The 19,541-nt window shown below is 42.9% G+C and overlaps 14 non-coding genes across 14 annotated transcripts; all 14 read left to right on the top strand.

The window, feature by feature from the left end:
* The first annotated feature begins 246 nt into the window (after positions 1 to 246).
* Positions 247 to 318, top strand: TRNAD-GUC (transfer RNA aspartic acid (anticodon GUC)). Its single transcript has one exon. It is a non-coding gene; the product is annotated as a tRNA-Asp (tRNA).
* Positions 319 to 1,400: 1,082 nt separating this feature from the next.
* On the top strand, positions 1,401 to 1,472 carry TRNAD-GUC (transfer RNA aspartic acid (anticodon GUC)). The gene has a single exon. It is a non-coding gene; the product is annotated as a tRNA-Asp (tRNA).
* Positions 1,473 to 2,542: 1,070 nt separating this feature from the next.
* Positions 2,543 to 2,614, top strand: TRNAD-GUC (transfer RNA aspartic acid (anticodon GUC)). Its single transcript has one exon. It is a non-coding gene; the product is annotated as a tRNA-Asp (tRNA).
* Positions 2,615 to 3,696: 1,082 nt separating this feature from the next.
* On the top strand, positions 3,697 to 3,768 carry TRNAD-GUC (transfer RNA aspartic acid (anticodon GUC)). The gene has a single exon. It is a non-coding gene; the product is annotated as a tRNA-Asp (tRNA).
* Positions 3,769 to 4,850: 1,082 nt separating this feature from the next.
* TRNAD-GUC (transfer RNA aspartic acid (anticodon GUC)) lies at positions 4,851 to 4,922 on the top strand. The gene has a single exon. It is a non-coding gene; the product is annotated as a tRNA-Asp (tRNA).
* Positions 4,923 to 6,004: 1,082 nt separating this feature from the next.
* TRNAD-GUC (transfer RNA aspartic acid (anticodon GUC)) lies at positions 6,005 to 6,076 on the top strand. The gene has a single exon. It is a non-coding gene; the product is annotated as a tRNA-Asp (tRNA).
* A 1,070-nt stretch (positions 6,077 to 7,146) lies between these two features.
* Positions 7,147 to 7,218, top strand: TRNAD-GUC (transfer RNA aspartic acid (anticodon GUC)). The gene has a single exon. It is a non-coding gene; the product is annotated as a tRNA-Asp (tRNA).
* Positions 7,219 to 8,300: 1,082 nt separating this feature from the next.
* On the top strand, positions 8,301 to 8,372 carry TRNAD-GUC (transfer RNA aspartic acid (anticodon GUC)). The gene has a single exon. It is a non-coding gene; the product is annotated as a tRNA-Asp (tRNA).
* Positions 8,373 to 9,454: 1,082 nt separating this feature from the next.
* On the top strand, positions 9,455 to 9,526 carry TRNAD-GUC (transfer RNA aspartic acid (anticodon GUC)). Its single transcript has one exon. It is a non-coding gene; the product is annotated as a tRNA-Asp (tRNA).
* A 1,082-nt stretch (positions 9,527 to 10,608) lies between these two features.
* On the top strand, positions 10,609 to 10,680 carry TRNAD-GUC (transfer RNA aspartic acid (anticodon GUC)). The gene has a single exon. It is a non-coding gene; the product is annotated as a tRNA-Asp (tRNA).
* A 1,082-nt stretch (positions 10,681 to 11,762) lies between these two features.
* Positions 11,763 to 11,834, top strand: TRNAD-GUC (transfer RNA aspartic acid (anticodon GUC)). The gene has a single exon. It is a non-coding gene; the product is annotated as a tRNA-Asp (tRNA).
* A 1,082-nt stretch (positions 11,835 to 12,916) lies between these two features.
* On the top strand, positions 12,917 to 12,988 carry TRNAD-GUC (transfer RNA aspartic acid (anticodon GUC)). The gene has a single exon. It is a non-coding gene; the product is annotated as a tRNA-Asp (tRNA).
* A 1,082-nt stretch (positions 12,989 to 14,070) lies between these two features.
* TRNAD-GUC (transfer RNA aspartic acid (anticodon GUC)) lies at positions 14,071 to 14,142 on the top strand. The gene has a single exon. It is a non-coding gene; the product is annotated as a tRNA-Asp (tRNA).
* A 1,082-nt stretch (positions 14,143 to 15,224) lies between these two features.
* TRNAD-GUC (transfer RNA aspartic acid (anticodon GUC)) lies at positions 15,225 to 15,296 on the top strand. Its single transcript has one exon. It is a non-coding gene; the product is annotated as a tRNA-Asp (tRNA).
* Positions 15,297 to 19,541: the final 4,245 nt, after the last annotated feature.

Raw genomic sequence — 19,541 nt, 5'->3', positions numbered from 1 at the left:
CATAGGGGGGCACACTAATCTGTATTAGAGTTGTTGAATGGTCTCAGTGGTGTCAGATTAATAGTGAATAACGAGCACAGGGATGTGGGGGCATAGCATAGTTACCAAAACAAAGACCACTCTCGGCATCTGACACGCCATACAGACCCATTCCACATATATGCAATTTACACAATGCACTCAGGCCACACATGCGCCGCCGCTAGGCCTGCTCCACGCAACTCACACAGCCGTGGTATCAGCAGGTCCTCGTTAGTATAGTGGAGAGTATCCCCGCCTGTCACGCGGGAGACCGGGGTTCGATTCCCCGACGGGGAGAATTGTCACTTTTAGACACATCAATAACCAGAATTATAAAACAAGACTCTTTCTTTTCACTTTGGGCGGTGTAATGTTTTCTGTATGACGCTGTCCAATCAGCTTCTGCACCCTTCCCTGTCCAGCAACACAGTGTGATCTTATAGTGTACAGCTTTCATTCCCAATTCTGTATTCAACTGGCTATATCTCAGGCTCTGTCACAGCTAGAACTGTGATTCTACTGTCATATGAAAGATTGGAATCTCCCCTTTCATATGCCACCAGAACCGCGGTTCTAGGTCGTCCACAGCCCGAGATATGGCTGTTTGAATGGATCCCCCTTCCCTCTAGACTGTCTCCTAATGCTGTGAAACAGCATCCTGCTGATAGGACAGAGTCAGAGGCTGGGAGGAAGCCCCACCTCAGGAGAATCGCTGCTGTTACCTCCCAGTTGTCTTATAAATCCTCATTTACATATTTAGAAAAAAGCTCATAACTTTTGAAATAATAAACGTTTTGGGACACAATTTTCACTAGTATTATCAGTGTGACAGCGCCTATCAAATTAGCTAGGAGATAGGGAAGTACAAGTGACAGAGCCTCTTTAAATAGGACGAAATTGCAGTACCAGGATTATTATCTGTCTTACAAGCAGATACATTTAGAAAAATGCTAATTTTCTCTACAATTTTCTCTACGATTCGGATTGTATCGACCACATTTTACCACTTACATAAAGTACAATGTGTCACAAGAAAACAATCTCAGAATGCTTGGATGAATAAAAGAATTCCAAAGTTATTACCACATAAAGAGAAGACAATATGTCATTGCCATATTTAATCATTTTCCTATCATAGGGGGGCACACTAATCTGTATTAGAGTTGTTGAATGGTCTCAGTGGTGTCAGATTAATAGTGAATAACGAGCACAGGGATGTGGGGGCATAGCATAGTTACCAAAACAAAGACCACTCTCGGCATCGGACACGCCATACAGACCCATTCCACATATATGCAATTTACACAATGCACTCAGGCCACACATGCGCCGCCGCTAGGCCTGCTCCACGCAACTCACACAGCCGTGGTATCAGCAGGTCCTCGTTAGTATAGTGGAGAGTATCCCCGCCTGTCACGCGGGAGACCGGGGTTCGATTCCCCGACGGGGAGAATTGTCACTTTTAGACACATCAATAACCAGAATTATAAAACAAGACTCTTTCTTTTCACTTTGGGCGGTGTAATGTTTTCTGTATGACGCTGTCCAATCAGCTTCTGCACCCTTCCCTGTCCAGCAACACAGTGTGATCTTATAGTATACAGCTTTCATTCCCAATTCTGTATTCAACTGGCTATATCTCAGGCTCTGTCACAGCTAGAACTGTGATTCTACTGTCATATGAAAGATTGGAATCTCCCCTTTCATATGCCACCAGAACCGCGGTACTAGGTCGTCCACAGCCCGAGATATGGCTGTTTGAATGGATCCCCCTTCCCTCTAGACTGTCTCCTAATGCTGTGAAACAGCATCCTGCTGATAGGACAGAGTCAGAGGCTGGGAGGAAGCCCCACCTCAGGAGAATCGCTGCTGTTACCTCCCAGTTGTCTTATAAATCCTCATTTACATATTTAGAAAAAAGCTCATAACTTTTGAAATAATAAACGTTTTGGGACACAATTTTCACTAGTATTATCAGTGTGACAGCGCCTATCAAATTAGCTAGGAGATAGGGAAGTACAAGTGACAGAGCCTCTTTAAATAGGACGAAATTGCAGTACCAGGATTATTATCTGTCTTACAAGCAGATACATTTCGAAAAATGCTAATTTTCTCTACGATTCGGATTGTATCGACCACATTTTACCACTTACATAAAGTACAATGTGTCACAAGAAAACAATCTCAGAATGCTTGGATAAATAAAAGAATTCCAAAGTTATTACCACATAAAGAGAAGACAATATGTCATTGCCATATTTATTCATTTTCCTATCATAGGGGGGCACACTAATCTGTATTAGAGTTGTTGAATGGTCTCAGTGGTGTCAGATTAATAGTGAATAACGAGCACAGGGATGTGGGGGCATAGCATAGTTACCAAAACAAAGACCACTCTCGGCATCGGACACGCCATACAGACCCATTCCACATATATGCAATTTACACAATGCACTCAGGCCACACATGCGCCGCCGCTAGGCCTGCTCCACGCAACTCACACAGCCGTGGTATCAGCAGGTCCTCGTTAGTATAGTGGAGAGTATCCCCGCCTGTCACGCGGGAGACCGGGGTTCGATTCCCCGACGGGGAGAATTGTCACTTTTAGACACATCAATAACCAGAATTATAAAACAAGACTCTTTCTTTTCACTTTGGGCGGTGTAATGTTTTCTGTATGACGCTGTCCAATCAGCTTCTGCACCCTTCCCTGTCCAGCAACACAGTGTGATCTTATAGTATACAGCTTTCATTCCCAATTCTGTATTCAACTGGCTATATCTCAGGCTCTGTCACAGCTAGAACTGTGATTCTACTGTCATATGAAAGATTGGAATCTCCCCTTTCATATGCCACCAGAACCGCGGTTCTAGGTCGTCCACAGCCCGAGATATGGCTGTTTGAATGGATCCCCCTTCCCTCTAGACTGTCTCCTAATGCTGTGAAACAGCATCCTGCTGATAGGACAGAGTCAGAGGCTGGGAGGAAGCCCCACCTCAGGAGAATCGCTGCTGTTACCTCCCAGTTGTCTTATAAATCCTCATTTACATATTTAGAAAAAAGCTCATAACTTTTGAAATAATAAACGTTTTGGGACACAATTTTCACTAGTATTATCAGTGTGACAGCGCCTATCAAATTAGCTAGGAGATAGGGAAGTACAAGTGACAGAGCCTCTTTAAATAGGACGAAATTGCAGTACCAGGATTATTATCTGTCTTACAAGCAGATACATTTAGAAAAATGCTAATTTTCTCTACAATTTTCTCTACGATTCGGATTGTATCGACCACATTTTACCACTTACATAAAGTACAATGTGTCACAAGAAAACAATCTCAGAATGCTTGGATAAATAAAAGAATTCCAAAGTTATTACCACATAAAGAGAAGACAATATGTCATTGCCATATTTATTCATTTTCCTATCATAGGGGGGCACACTAATCTGTATTAGCGTTGTTGAATGGTCTCAGTGGTGTCAGATTAATAGTGAATAACGAGCACAGGGATGTGGGGGCATAGCATAGTTACCAAAACAAAGACCACTCTCGGCATCGGACACGCCATACAGACCCATTCCACATATATGCAATTTACACAATGCACTCAGGCCACACATGTGCCGCCGCTAGGCCTGCTCCACGCAACTCACACAGCCGTGGTATCAGCAGGTCCTCGTTAGTATAGTGGAGAGTATCCCCGCCTGTCACGCGGGAGACCGGGGTTCGATTCCCCGACGGGGAGAATTGTCACTTTTAGACACATCAATAACCAGAATTATAAAACAAGACTCTTTCTTTTCACTTTGGGCGGTGTAATGTTTTCTGTATGACGCTGTCCAATCAGCTTCTGCACCCTTCCCTGTCCAGCAACACAGTGTGATCTTATAGTATACAGATTTCATTCCCAATTCTGTATTCAACTGGCTATATCTCAGGCTCTGTCACAGCTACAACTGTGATTCTACTGTCATATGAAAGATTGGAATCTCCCCTTTCATATGCCACCAGAACCGCGGTTCTAGGTCGTCCACAGCCCGAGATATGGCTGTTTGAATGGATCCCCCTTCCCTCTAGACTGTCTCCTAATGCTGTGAAACAGCATCCTGCTGATAGGACAGAGTCAGAGGCTGGGAGGAAGCCCCACCTCAGGAGAATCGCTGCTGTTACCTCCCAGTTGTCTTATAAATCCTCATTTACATATTTAGAAAAAAGCTCATAACTTTTGAAATAATAAACGTTTTGGGACACAATTTTCACTAGTATTATCAGTGTGACAGCGCCTATCAAATTAGCTAGGAGATAGGGAAGTACAAGTGACAGAGCCTCTTTAAATAGGACGAAATTGCAGTACCAGGATTATTATCTGTCTTACAAGCAGATACATTTAGAAAAATGCTAATTTTCTCTACAATTTTCTCTACGATTCGGATTGTATCGACCACATTTTACCACTTACATAAAGTACAATGTGTCACAAGAAAACAATCTCAGAATGCTTGGATAAATAAAAGAATTCCAAAGTTATTACCACATAAAGAGAAGACAATATGTCATTGCCATATTTATTCATTTTCCTATCATAGGGGGGCACACTAATCTGTATTAGAGTTGTTGAATGGTCTCAGTGGTGTCAGATTAATAGTGAATAACGAGCACAGGGATGTGGGGGCATAGCATAGTTACCAAAACAAAGACCACTCTCGGCATCTGACACGCCATACAGACCCATTCCACATATATGCAATTTACACAATGCACTCAGGCCACACATGCGCCGCCGCTAGGCCTGCTCCACGCAACTCACACAGCCGTGGTATCAGCAGGTCCTCGTTAGTATAGTGGAGAGTATCCCCGCCTGTCACGCGGGAGACCGGGGTTCGATTCCCCGACGGGGAGAATTGTCACTTTTAGACACATCAATAACCAGAATTATAAAACAAGACTCTTTCTTTTCACTTTGGGCGGTGTAATGTTTTCTGTATGACGCTGTCCAATCAGCTTCTGCACCCTTCCCTGTCCAGCAACACAGTGTGATCTTATAGTGTACAGCTTTCATTCCCAATTCTGTATTCAACTGGCTATATCTCAGGCTCTGTCACAGCTAGAACTGTGATTCTACTGTCATATGAAAGATTGGAATCTCCCCTTTCATATGCCACCAGAACCGCGGTTCTAGGTCGTCCACAGCCCGAGATATGGCTGTTTGAATGGATCCCCCTTCCCTCTAGACTGTCTCCTAATGCTGTGAAACAGCATCCTGCTGATAGGACAGAGTCAGAGGCTGGGAGGAAGCCCCACCTCAGGAGAATCGCTGCTGTTACCTCCCAGTTGTCTTATAAATCCTCATTTACATATTTAGAAAAAAGCTCATAACTTTTGAAATAATAAACGTTTTGGGACACAATTTTCACTAGTATTATCAGTGTGACAGCGCCTATCAAATTAGCTAGGAGATAGGGAAGTACAAGTGACAGAGCCTCTTTAAATAGGACGAAATTGCAGTACCAGGATTATTATCTGTCTTACAAGCAGATACATTTAGAAAAATGCTAATTTTCTCTACAATTTTCTCTACGATTCGGATTGTATCGACCACATTTTACCACTTACATAAAGTACAATGTGTCACAAGAAAACAATCTCAGAATGCTTGGATGAATAAAAGAATTCCAAAGTTATTACCACATAAAGAGAAGACAATATGTCATTGCCATATTTAATCATTTTCCTATCATAGGGGGGCACACTAATCTGTATTAGAGTTGTTGAATGGTCTCAGTGGTGTCAGATTAATAGTGAATAACGAGCACAGGGATGTGGGGGCATAGCATAGTTACCAAAACAAAGACCACTCTCGGCATCGGACACGCCATACAGACCCATTCCACATATATGCAATTTACACAATGCACTCAGGCCACACATGCGCCGCCGCTAGGCCTGCTCCACGCAACTCACACAGCCGTGGTATCAGCAGGTCCTCGTTAGTATAGTGGAGAGTATCCCCGCCTGTCACGCGGGAGACCGGGGTTCGATTCCCCGACGGGGAGAATTGTCACTTTTAGACACATCAATAACCAGAATTATAAAACAAGACTCTTTCTTTTCACTTTGGGCGGTGTAATGTTTTCTGTATGACGCTGTCCAATCAGCTTCTGCACCCTTCCCTGTCCAGCAACACAGTGTGATCTTATAGTATACAGCTTTCATTCCCAATTCTGTATTCAACTGGCTATATCTCAGGCTCTGTCACAGCTAGAACTGTGATTCTACTGTCATATGAAAGATTGGAATCTCCCCTTTCATATGCCACCAGAACCGCGGTACTAGGTCGTCCACAGCCCGAGATATGGCTGTTTGAATGGATCCCCCTTCCCTCTAGACTGTCTCCTAATGCTGTGAAACAGCATCCTGCTGATAGGACAGAGTCAGAGGCTGGGAGGAAGCCCCACCTCAGGAGAATCGCTGCTGTTACCTCCCAGTTGTCTTATAAATCCTCATTTACATATTTAGAAAAAAGCTCATAACTTTTGAAATAATAAACGTTTTGGGACACAATTTTCACTAGTATTATCAGTGTGACAGCGCCTATCAAATTAGCTAGGAGATAGGGAAGTACAAGTGACAGAGCCTCTTTAAATAGGACGAAATTGCAGTACCAGGATTATTATCTGTCTTACAAGCAGATACATTTCGAAAAATGCTAATTTTCTCTACGATTCGGATTGTATCGACCACATTTTACCACTTACATAAAGTACAATGTGTCACAAGAAAACAATCTCAGAATGCTTGGATAAATAAAAGAATTCCAAAGTTATTACCACATAAAGAGAAGACAATATGTCATTGCCATATTTATTCATTTTCCTATCATAGGGGGGCACACTAATCTGTATTAGAGTTGTTGAATGGTCTCAGTGGTGTCAGATTAATAGTGAATAACGAGCACAGGGATGTGGGGGCATAGCATAGTTACCAAAACAAAGACCACTCTCGGCATCGGACACGCCATACAGACCCATTCCACATATATGCAATTTACACAATGCACTCAGGCCACACATGCGCCGCCGCTAGGCCTGCTCCACGCAACTCACACAGCCGTGGTATCAGCAGGTCCTCGTTAGTATAGTGGAGAGTATCCCCGCCTGTCACGCGGGAGACCGGGGTTCGATTCCCCGACGGGGAGAATTGTCACTTTTAGACACATCAATAACCAGAATTATAAAACAAGACTCTTTCTTTTCACTTTGGGCGGTGTAATGTTTTCTGTATGACGCTGTCCAATCAGCTTCTGCACCCTTCCCTGTCCAGCAACACAGTGTGATCTTATAGTATACAGCTTTCATTCCCAATTCTGTATTCAACTGGCTATATCTCAGGCTCTGTCACAGCTAGAACTGTGATTCTACTGTCATATGAAAGATTGGAATCTCCCCTTTCATATGCCACCAGAACCGCGGTTCTAGGTCGTCCACAGCCCGAGATATGGCTGTTTGAATGGATCCCCCTTCCCTCTAGACTGTCTCCTAATGCTGTGAAACAGCATCCTGCTGATAGGACAGAGTCAGAGGCTGGGAGGAAGCCCCACCTCAGGAGAATCGCTGCTGTTACCTCCCAGTTGTCTTATAAATCCTCATTTACATATTTAGAAAAAAGCTCATAACTTTTGAAATAATAAACGTTTTGGGACACAATTTTCACTAGTATTATCAGTGTGACAGCGCCTATCAAATTAGCTAGGAGATAGGGAAGTACAAGTGACAGAGCCTCTTTAAATAGGACGAAATTGCAGTACCAGGATTATTATCTGTCTTACAAGCAGATACATTTAGAAAAATGCTAATTTTCTCTACAATTTTCTCTACGATTCGGATTGTATCGACCACATTTTACCACTTACATAAAGTACAATGTGTCACAAGAAAACAATCTCAGAATGCTTGGATAAATAAAAGAATTCCAAAGTTATTACCACATAAAGAGAAGACAATATGTCATTGCCATATTTAATCATTTTCCTATCATAGGGGGGCACACTAATCTGTATTAGAGTTGTTGAATGGTCTCAGTGGTGTCAGATTAATAGTGAATAACGAGCACAGGGATGTGGGGGCATAGCATAGTTACCAAAACAAAGACCACTCTCGGCATCGGACACGCCATACAGACCCATTCCACATATATGCAATTTACACAATGCACTCAGGCCACACATGCGCCGCCGCTAGGCCTGCTCCACGCAACTCACACAGCCGTGGTATCAGCAGGTCCTCGTTAGTATGGTGGAGAGTATCCCCGCCTGTCACGCGGGAGACCGGGGTTCGATTCCCCGACGGGGAGAATTGTCAATTTTAGACACATCAATAACCAGAATTATAAAACAAGACTCTTTCTTTTCACTTTGGGCGGTGTAATGTTTTCTGTATGACGCTGTCCAATCAGCTTCTGCACCCTTCCCTGTCCAGCAACACAGTGTGATCTTATAGTATACAGCTTTCATTCCCAATTCTGTATTCAACTGGCTATATCTCAGGCTCTGTCACAGCTAGAACTGTGATTCTACTGTCATATGAAAGATTGGAATCTCCGCTTTCATATGCCACCAGAACCGCGGTTCTAGGTCGTCCACAGCCCGAGATATGGCTGTTTGAATGGATCCCCCTTCCCTCTAGACTGTCTCCTAATGCTGTGAAACAGCATCCTGCTGATAGGACAGAGTCAGAGGCTGGGAGGAAGCCCCACCTCAGGAGAATCGCTGCTGTTACCTCCCAGTTGTCTTATAAATTCTCATTTACATATTTAGAAAAAAGCTCATAACTTTTGAAATAATAAACGTTTTGGGACACAATTTTCACTAGTATTATCAGTGTGACAGCGCCTATCAAATTAGCTAGGAGATAGGGAAGTACAAGTGACAGAGCCTCTTTAAATAGGACGAAATTGCAGTACCAGGATTATTATCTGTCTTACAAGCAGATACATTTAGAAAAATGCTAATTTTCTCTACAATTTTCTCTACGATTCGGATTGTATCGACCACATTTTACCACTTACATAAAGTACAATGTGTCACAAGAAAACAATCTCAGAATGCTTGGATAAATAAAAGAATTCCAAAGTTATTACCACATAAAGAGAAGACAATATGTCATTGCCATATTTATTCATTTTCCTATCATAGGGGGGCACACTAATCTGTATTAGAGTTGTTGAATGGTCTCAGTGGTGTCAGATTAATAGTGAATAACGAGCACAGGGATGTGGGGGCATAGCATAGTTACCAAAACAAAGACCACTCTCGGCATCGGACACGCCATACAGACCCATTCCACATATATGCAATTTACACAATGCACTCAGGCCACACATGCGCCGCCGCTAGGCCTGCTCCACGCAACTCACACAGCCGTGGTATCAGCAGGTCCTCGTTAGTATAGTGGAGAGTATCCCCGCCTGTCACGCGGGAGACCGGGGTTCGATTCCCCGACGGGGAGAATTGTCACTTTTAGACACATCAATAACCAGAATTATAAAACAAGACTCTTTCTTTTCACTTTGGGCGGTGTAATGTTTTCTGTATGACGCTGTCCAATCAGCTTCTGCACCCTTCCCTGTCCAGCAACACAGTGTGATCTTATAGTATACAGCTTTCATTCCCAATTCTGTATTCAACTGGCTATATCTCAGGCTCTGTCACAGCTAGAACTGTGATTCTACTGTCATATGAAAGATTGGAATCTCCCCTTTCATATGCCACCAGAACCGCGGTTCTAGGTCGTCCACAGCCCGAGATATGGCTGTTTGAATGGATCCCCCTTCCCTCTAGACTGTCTCCTAATGCTGTGAAACAGCATCCTGCTGATAGGACAGAGTCAGAGGCTGGGAGGAAGCCCCACCTCAGGAGAATCGCTGCTGTTACCTCCCAGTTGTCTTATAAATCCTCATTTACATATTTAGAAAAAAGCTCATAACTTTTGAAATAATAAACGTTTTGGGACACAATTTTCACTAGTATTATCAGTGTGACAGCGCCTATCAAATTAGCTAGGAGATAGGGAAGTACAAGTGACAGAGCCTCTTTAAATAGGACGAAATTGCAGTACCAGGATTATTATCTGTCTTACAAGCAGATACATTTAGAAAAATGCTAATTTTCTCTACAATTTTCTCTACGATTCGGATTGTATCGACCACATTTTACCACTTACATAAAGTACAATGTGTCACAAGAAAACAATCTCAGAATGCTTGGATAAATAAAAGAATTCCAAAGTTATTACCACATAAAGAGAAGACAATATGTCATTGCCATATTTAATCATTTTCCTATCATAGGGGGGCACACTAATCTGTATTAGAGTTGTTGAATGGTCTCAGTGGTGTCAGATTAATAGTGAATAACGAGCACAGGGATGTGGGGGCATAGCATAGTTACCAAAACAAAGACCACTCTCGGCATCGGACACGCCATACAGACCCATTCCACATATATGCAATTTACACAATGCACTCAGGCCACACATGCGCCGCCGCTAGGCCTGCTCCACGCAACTCACACAGCCGTGGTATCAGCAGGTCCTCGTTAGTATAGTGGAGAGTATCCCCGCCTGTCACGCGGGAGACCGGGGTTCGATTCCCCGACGGGGAGAATTGTCACTTTTAGACACATCAATAACCAGAATTATAAAACAAGACTCTTTCTTTTCACTTTGGGCGGTGTAATGTTTTCTGTATGACGCTGTCCAATCAGCTTCTGCACCCTTCCCTGTCCAGCAACACAGTGTGATCTTATAGTATACAGCTTTCATTCCCAATTCTGTATTCAACTGGCTATATCTCAGGCTCTGTCACAGCTAGAACTGTGATTCTACTGTCATATGAAAGATTGGAATCTCCGCTTTCATATGCCACCAGAACCGCGGTTCTAGGTCGTCCACAGCCCGAGATATGGCTGTTTGAATGGATCCCCCTTCCCTCTAGACTGTCTCCTAATGCTGTGAAACAGCATCCTGCTGATAGGACAGAGTCAGAGGCTGGGAGGAAGCCCCACCTCAGGAGAATCGCTGCTGTTACCTCCCAGTTGTCTTATAAATTCTCATTTACATATTTAGAAAAAAGCTCATAACTTTTGAAATAATAAACGTTTTGGGACACAATTTTCACTAGTATTATCAGTGTGACAGCGCCTATCAAATTAGCTAGGAGATAGGGAAGTACAAGTGACAGAGCCTCTTTAAATAGGACGAAATTGCAGTACCAGGATTATTATCTGTCTTACAAGCAGATACATTTAGAAAAATGCTAATTTTCTCTACAATTTTCTCTACGATTCGGATTGTATCGACCACATTTTACCACTTACATAAAGTACAATGTGTCACAAGAAAACAATCTCAGAATGCTTGGATAAATAAAAGAATTCCAAAGTTATTACCACATAAAGAGAAGACAATATGTCATTGCCATATTTATTCATTTTCCTATCATAGGGGGGCACACTAATCTGTATTAGAGTTGTTGAATGGTCTCAGTGGTGTCAGATTAATAGTGAATAACGAGCACAGGGATGTGGGGGCATAGCATAGTTACCAAAACAAAGACCACTCTCGGCATCGGACACGCCATACAGACCCATTCCACATATATGCAATTTACACAATGCACTCAGGCCACACATGCGCCGCCGCTAGGCCTGCTCCACGCAACTCACACAGCCGTGGTATCAGCAGGTCCTCGTTAGTATAGTGGAGAGTATCCCCGCCTGTCACGCGGGAGACCGGGGTTCGATTCCCCGACGGGGAGAATTGTCACTTTTAGACACATCAATAACCAGAATTATAAAACAAGACTCTTTCTTTTCACTTTGGGCGGTGTAATGTTTTCTGTATGACGCTGTCCAATCAGCTTCTGCACCCTTCCCTGTCCAGCAACACAGTGTGATCTTATAGTATACAGCTTTCATTCCCAATTCTGTATTCAACTGGCTATATCTCAGGCTCTGTCACAGCTAGAACTGTGATTCTACTGTCATATGAAAGATTGGAATCTCCCCTTTCATATGCCACCAGAACCGCGGTTCTAGGTCGTCCACAGCCCGAGATATGGCTGTTTGAATGGATCCCCCTTCCCTCTAGACTGTCTCCTAATGCTGTGAAACAGCATCCTGCTGATAGGACAGAGTCAGAGGCTGGGAGGAAGCCCCACCTCAGGAGAATCGCTGCTGTTACCTCCCAGTTGTCTTATAAATCCTCATTTACATATTTAGAAAAAAGCTCATAACTTTTGAAATAATAAACGTTTTGGGACACAATTTTCACTAGTATTATCAGTGTGACAGCGCCTATCAAATTAGCTAGGAGATAGGGAAGTACAAGTGACAGAGCCTCTTTAAATAGGACGAAATTGCAGTACCAGGATTATTATCTGTCTTACAAGCAGATACATTTAGAAAAATGCTAATTTTCTCTACAATTTTCTCTACGATTCGGATTGTATCGACCACATTTTACCACTTACATAAAGTACAATGTGTCACAAGAAAACAATCTCAGAATGCTTGGATAAATAAAAGAATTCCAAAGTTATTACCACATAAAGAGAAGACAATATGTCATTGCCATATTTAATCATTTTCCTATCATAGGGGGGCACACTAATCTGTATTAGAGTTGTTGAATGGTCTCAGTGGTGTCAGATTAATAGTGAATAACGAGCACAGGGATGTGGGGGCATAGCATAGTTACCAAAACAAAGACCACTCTCGGCATCGGACACGCCATACAGACCCATTCCACATATATGCAATTTACACAATGCACTCAGGCCACACATGCGCCGCCGCTAGGCCTGCTCCACGCAACTCACACAGCCGTGGTATCAGCAGGTCCTCGTTAGTATAGTGGAGAGTATCCCCGCCTGTCACGCGGGAGACCGGGGTTCGATTCCCCGACGGGGAGAATTGTCACTTTTAGACACATCAATAACCAGAATTATAAAACAAGACTCTTTCTTTTCACTTTGGGCGGTGTAATGTTTTCTGTATGACGCTGTCCAATCAGCTTCTGCACCCTTCCCTGTCCAGCAACACAGTGTGATCTTATAGTATACAGCTTTCATTCCCAATTCTGTATTCAACTGGCTATATCTCAGGCTCTGTCACAGCTAGAACTGTGATTCTACTGTCATATGAAAGATTGGAATCTCCCCTTTCATATGCCACCAGAACCGCGGTTCTAGGTCGTCCACAGCCCGAGATATGGCTGTTTGAATGGATCCCCCTTCCCTCTAGACTGTCTCCTAATGCTGTGAAACAGCATCCTGCTGATAGGACAGAGTCAGAGGCTGGGAGGAAGCCCCACCTCAGGAGAATCGCTGCTGTTACCTCCCAGTTGTCTTATAAATCCTCATTTACATATTTAGAAAAAAGCTCATAACTTTTGAAATAATAAACGTTTTGGGACACAATTTTCACTAGTATTATCAGTGTGACAGCGCCTATCAAATTAGCTAGGAGATAGGGAAGTACAAGTGACAGAGCCTCTTTAAATAGGACGAAATTGCAGTACCAGGATTATTATCTGTCTTACAAGCAGATACATTTAGAAAAATGCTAATTTTCTCTACAATTTTCTCTACGATTCGGATTGTATCGACCACATTTTACCACTTACATAAAGTACAATGTGTCACAAGAAAACAATCTCAGAATGCTTGGATAAATAAAAGAATTCCAAAGTTATTACCACATAAAGAGAAGACAATATGTCATTGCCATATTTAATCATTTTCCTATCATAGGGGGGCACACTAATCTGTATTAGAGTTGTTGAATGGTCTCAGTGGTGTCAGATTAATAGTGAATAACGAGCACAGGGATGTGGGGGCATAGCATAGTTACCAAAACAAAGACCACTCTCGGCATCGGACACGCCATACAGACCCATTCCACATATATGCAATTTACACAATGCACTCAGGCCACACATGCGCCGCCGCTAGGCCTGCTCCACGGAACTCACACAGCCGTGGTATCAGCAGGTCCTCGTTAGTATAGTGGAGAGTATCCCCGCCTGTCACGCGGGAGACCGGGGTTCGATTCCCCGACGGGGAGAATTGTCACTTTTAGACACATCAATAACCAGAATTATAAAACAAGACTCTTTCTTTTCACTTTGGGCGGTGTAATGTTTTCTGTATGACGCTGTCCAATCAGCTTCTGCACCCTTCCCTGTCCAGCAACACAGTGTGATCTTATAGTATACAGCTTTCATTCCCAATTCTGTATTCAACTGGCTATATCTCAGGCTCTGTCACAGCTAGAACTGTGATTCTACTGTCATATGAAAGATTGGAATCTCCCCTTTCATATGCCACCAGAACCGCGGTTCTAGGTCGTCCACAGCCCGAGATATGGCTGTTTGAATGGATCCCCCTTCCCTCTAGACTGTCTCCTAATGCTGTGAAACAGCATCCTGCTGATAGGACAGAGTCAGAGGCTGGGAGGAAGCCCCACCTCAGGAGAATCGCTGCTGTTACCTCCCAGTTGTCTTATAAATCCTCATTTACATATTTAGAAAAAAGCTCATAACTTTTGAAATAATAAACGTTTTGGGACACAATTTTCACTAGTATTATCAGTGTGACAGCGCCTATCAAATTAGCTAGGAGATAGGGAAGTACAAGTGACAGAGCCTCTTTAAATAGGACGAAATTGCAGTACCAGGATTATTATCTGTCTTACAAGCAGATACATTTAGAAAAATGCTAATTTTCTCTACAATTTTCTCTACGATTCGGATTGTATCGACCACATTTTACCACTTACATAAAGTACAATGTGTCACAAGAAAACAATCTCAGAATGCTTGGATAAATAAAAGAATTCCAAAGTTATTACCACATAAAGAGAAGACAATATGTCATTGCCATATTTAATCATTTTCCTATCATAGGGGGGCACACTAATCTGTATTAGAGTTGTTGAATGGTCTCAGTGGTGTCAGATTAATAGTGAATAACGAGCACAGGGATGTGGGGGCATAGCATAGTTACCAAAACAAAGACCACTCTCGGCATCGGACACGCCATACAGACCCATTCCACATATATGCAATTTACACAATGCACTCAGGCCACACATGCGCCGCCGCTAGGCCTGCTCCACGCAACTCACACAGCCGTGGTATCAGCAGGTCCTCGTTAGTATAGTGGAGAGTATCCCCGCCTGTCACGCGGGAGACCGGGGTTCGATTCCCCGACGGGGAGAATTGTCACTTTTAGACACATCAATAACCAGAATTATAAAACAAGACTCTTTCTTTTCACTTTGGGCGGTGTAATGTTTTCTGTATGACGCTGTCCAATCAGCTTCTGCACCCTTCCCTGTCCAGCAACACAGTGTGATCTTATAGTATACAGCTTTCATTCCCAATTCTGTATTCAACTGGCTATATCTCAGGCTCTGTCACAGCTAGAACTGTGATTCTACTGTCATATGAAAGATTGGAATCTCCCCTTTCATATGCCACCAGAACCGCGGTTCTAGGTCGTCCACAGCCCGAGATATGGCTGTTTGAATGGATCCCCCTTCCCTCTAGACTGTCTCCTAATGCTGTGAAACAGCATCCTGCTGATAGGACAGAGTCAGAGGCTGGGAGGAAGCCCCACCTCAGGAGAATCGCTGCTGTTACCTCCCAGTTGTCTTATAAATCCTCATTTACATATTTAGAAAAAAGCTCATAACTTTTGAAATAATAAACGTTTTGGGACACAATTTTCACTAGTATTATCAGTGTGACAGCGCCTATCAAATTAGCTAGGAGATAGGGAAGTACAAGTGACAGAGCCTCTTTAAATAGGACGAAATTGCAGTACCAGGATTATTATCTGTCTTACAAGCAGATACATTTAGAAAAATGCAAATTTTCTCTACAATTTTCTCTACGATTCGGATTGTATCAACCACATTTTACCACTTACATAAAGTACAATGTGTCACAAGAAAACAATCTCAGAATGCTTGGATAAATAAAAGAATTCCAAAGTTATTACCACATAAAGAGAAGACAATATGTCATTGCCATATTTATTCATTTTCCTATCATAGGGGGGCACACTAATCTGTATTAGAGTTGTTGAATGGTCTCAGTGGTGTCAGATTAATAGTGAATAACGAGCACAGGGATGTGGGGGCATAGCATAGTTACCAAAACAAAGACCACTCTCGGCATCGGACACGCCATACAGACCCATTCCACATATATGCAATTTACACAATGCACTCAGGCCACACATGCGCCGCCGCTAGGCCTGCTCCACGCAACTCACACAGCCGTGGTATCAGCAGGTCCTCGTTAGTATAGTGGAGAGTATCCCCGCCTGTCACGTGGGAGACCGGGGTTCGATTCCCCGACGGGAAGAATTGTCACTTTTAGACACATCAATAACCAGAATTATAAAACAAGACTCTTTCTTTTCACTTTGGGCGGTGTAATGTTTTCTGTATGACGCTGTCCAATCAGCTTCTGCACCCTTCCCTGTCCAGCAACACAGTGTGATCTTATAGTATACAGCTTTCATTCCCAATTCTGTATTCAACTGGCTATATCTCAGGCTCTGTCACAGCTAGAACTGTGATTCTACTGTCATATGAAAGATTGGAATCTCCCCTTTCATATGCCACCAGAACCGCGGTTCTAGGTCGTCCACAGCCCGAGATATGGCTGTTTGAATGGATCCCCCTTCCCTCTAGACTGTCTCCTAATGCTGTGAAACAGCATCCTGCTGATAGGACAGAGTCAGAGGCTGGGAGGAAGCCCCACCTCAGGAGAATCGCTGCTGTTACCTCCCAGTTGTCTTATAAATCCTCATTTACATATTTAGAAAAAAGCTCATAACTTTTGAAATAATAAACGTTTTGGGACACAATTTTCACTAGTATTATCAGTGTGACAGCGCCTATCAAATTAGCTAGGAGATAGGGAAGTACAAGTGACAGAGCCTCTTTAAATAGGACGAAATTGCAGTACCAGGATTATTATCTGTCTTACAAGCAGATACATTTAGAAAAATGCAAATTTTCTCTACAATTTTCTCTACGATTCGGATTGTATCAACCACATTTTACCACTTACATAAAGTACAATGTGTCACAAGAAAACAATCTCAGAATGCTTGGATAAATAAAAGAATTCCAAAGTTATTACCACATAAAGAGAAGACAATATGTCATTGCCATATTTATTCATTTTCCTATCATAGGGGGGCACACTAATCTGTATTAGAGTTGTTGAATGGTCTCAGTGGTGTCAGATTAATAGTGAATAACGAGCACAGGGATGTGGGGGCATAGCATAGTTACCAAAACAAAGACCACTCTCGGCATCGGACACGCCATACAGACCCATTCCACATATATGCAATTTACACAATGCACTCAGGCCACACATGCGCCGCCGCTAGGCCTGCTCCACGCAACTCACACAGCCGTGGTATCAGCAGGTCCTCGTTAGTATAGTGGAGAGTATCCCCGCCTGTCACGTGGGAGACCGGGGTTCGATTCCCCGACGGGAAGAATTGTCACTTTTAGACACATCAATAACCAGAATTATAAAACAAGACTCTTTCTTTTCACTTTGGGCGGTGTAATGTTTTCTGTATGACGCTGTCCAATCAGCTTCTGCACCCTTCCCTGTCCAGCAACACAGTGTGATCTTATAGTATACAGCTTTCATTCCCAATTCTGTATTCAACTGGCTATATCTCAGGCTCTGTCACAGCTAGAACTGTGATTCTACTGTCATATGAAAGATTGGAATCTCCCCTTTCATATGCCACCAGAACCGCGGTTCTAGGTCGTCCACAGCCCGAGATATGGCTGTTTGAATGGATCCCCCTTCCCTCTAGACTGTCTCCTAATGCTGTGAAACAGCATCCTGCTGATAGGACAGAGTCAGAGGCTGGGAGGAAGCCCCACCTCAGGAGAATCGCTGCTGTTACCTCCCAGTTGTCTTATAAATCCTCATTTACATATTTAGAAAAAAGCTCATAACTTTTGAAATAATAAACGTTTTGGGACACAATTTTCACTAGTATTATCAGTGTGACAGCGCCTATCAAATTAGCTAGGAGATAGGGAAGTACAAGTGACAGAGCCTCTTTAAATAGGACGAAATTGCAGTACCAGGATTATTATCTGTCTTACAAGCAGATACATTTAGAAAAATGCTAATTTTCTCTACAATTTTCTCTACGATTCGGATTGTATCGACCACATTTTACCACTTACATAAAGTACAATGTGTCACAAGAAAACAATCTCAGAATGCTTGGATAAATAAAAGAATTCCAAAGTTATTACCACATAAAGAGAAGACAATATGTCATTGCCATATTTATTCATTTTCCTATCATAGGGGGGCACACTAATCTGTATTAGAGTTGTTGAATGGTCTCAGTGGTGTCAGATTAATAGTGAATAACGAGCACAGGGATGTGGGGGCATAGCATAGTTACCAAAACAAAGACCACTCTCGGCATCGGACACGCCATACAGACCCATTCCACATATATGCAATTTACACAATGCACTCAGGCCACACATGCGCCGCCGCTAGGCCTGCTCCACGCAACTCACACAGCCGTGGTATCAGCAGGTCCTCGTTAGTATAGTGGAGAGTATCCCCGCCTGTCACGTGGGAGACCGGGGTTCGATTCCCCGACGGGAAGAATTGTCACTTTTAGACACATCAATAACCAGAATTATAAAACAAGACTCTTTCTTTTCACTTTGGGCGGTGTAATGTTTTCTGTATGACGCTGTCCAATCAGCTTCTGCACCCTTCCCTGTCCAGCAACACAGTGTGATCTTATAGTATACAGCTTTCATTCCCAATTCTGTATTCAACTGGCTATATCTCAGGCTCTGTCACAGCTAGAACTGTGATTCTACTGTCATATGAAAGATTGGAATCTCCCCTTTCATATGCCACCAGAACCGCGGTTCTAGGTCGTCCACAGCCCGAGATATGGCTGTTTGAATGGATCCCCCTTCCCTCTAGACTGTCTCCTAATGCTGTGAAACAGCATCCTGCTGATAGGACAGAGTCAGAGGCTGGGAGGAAGCCCCACCTCAGGAGAATCGCTGCTGTTACCTCCCAGTTGTCTTATAAATCCTCATTTACATATTTAGAAAAAAGCTCATAACTTTTGAAATAATAAACGTTTTGGGACACAATTTTCACTAGTATTATCAGTGTGACAGCGCCTATCAAATTAGCTAGGAGATAGGGAAGTACAAGTGACAGAGCCTCTTTAAATAGGACGAAATTGCAGTACCAGGATTATTATCTGTCTTACAAGCAGATACATTTAGAAAAATGCAAATTTTCTCTACAATTTTCTCTACGATTCGGATTGTATCAACCACATTTTACCACTTACATAAAGTACAATGTGTCACAAGAAAACAATCTCAGAATGCTTGGATAAATAAAAGAATTCCAAAGTTAT

The sequence above is a fragment of the Rhinoderma darwinii genome (assembly GCF_050947455.1).
Source record: "Rhinoderma darwinii isolate aRhiDar2 chromosome 3 unlocalized genomic scaffold, aRhiDar2.hap1 SUPER_3_unloc_13, whole genome shotgun sequence".
Classification (NCBI taxonomy): domain Eukaryota; kingdom Metazoa; phylum Chordata; class Amphibia; order Anura; family Rhinodermatidae; genus Rhinoderma; species Rhinoderma darwinii.
This window is presented reverse-complemented; position numbering and strand designations above follow the sequence as displayed.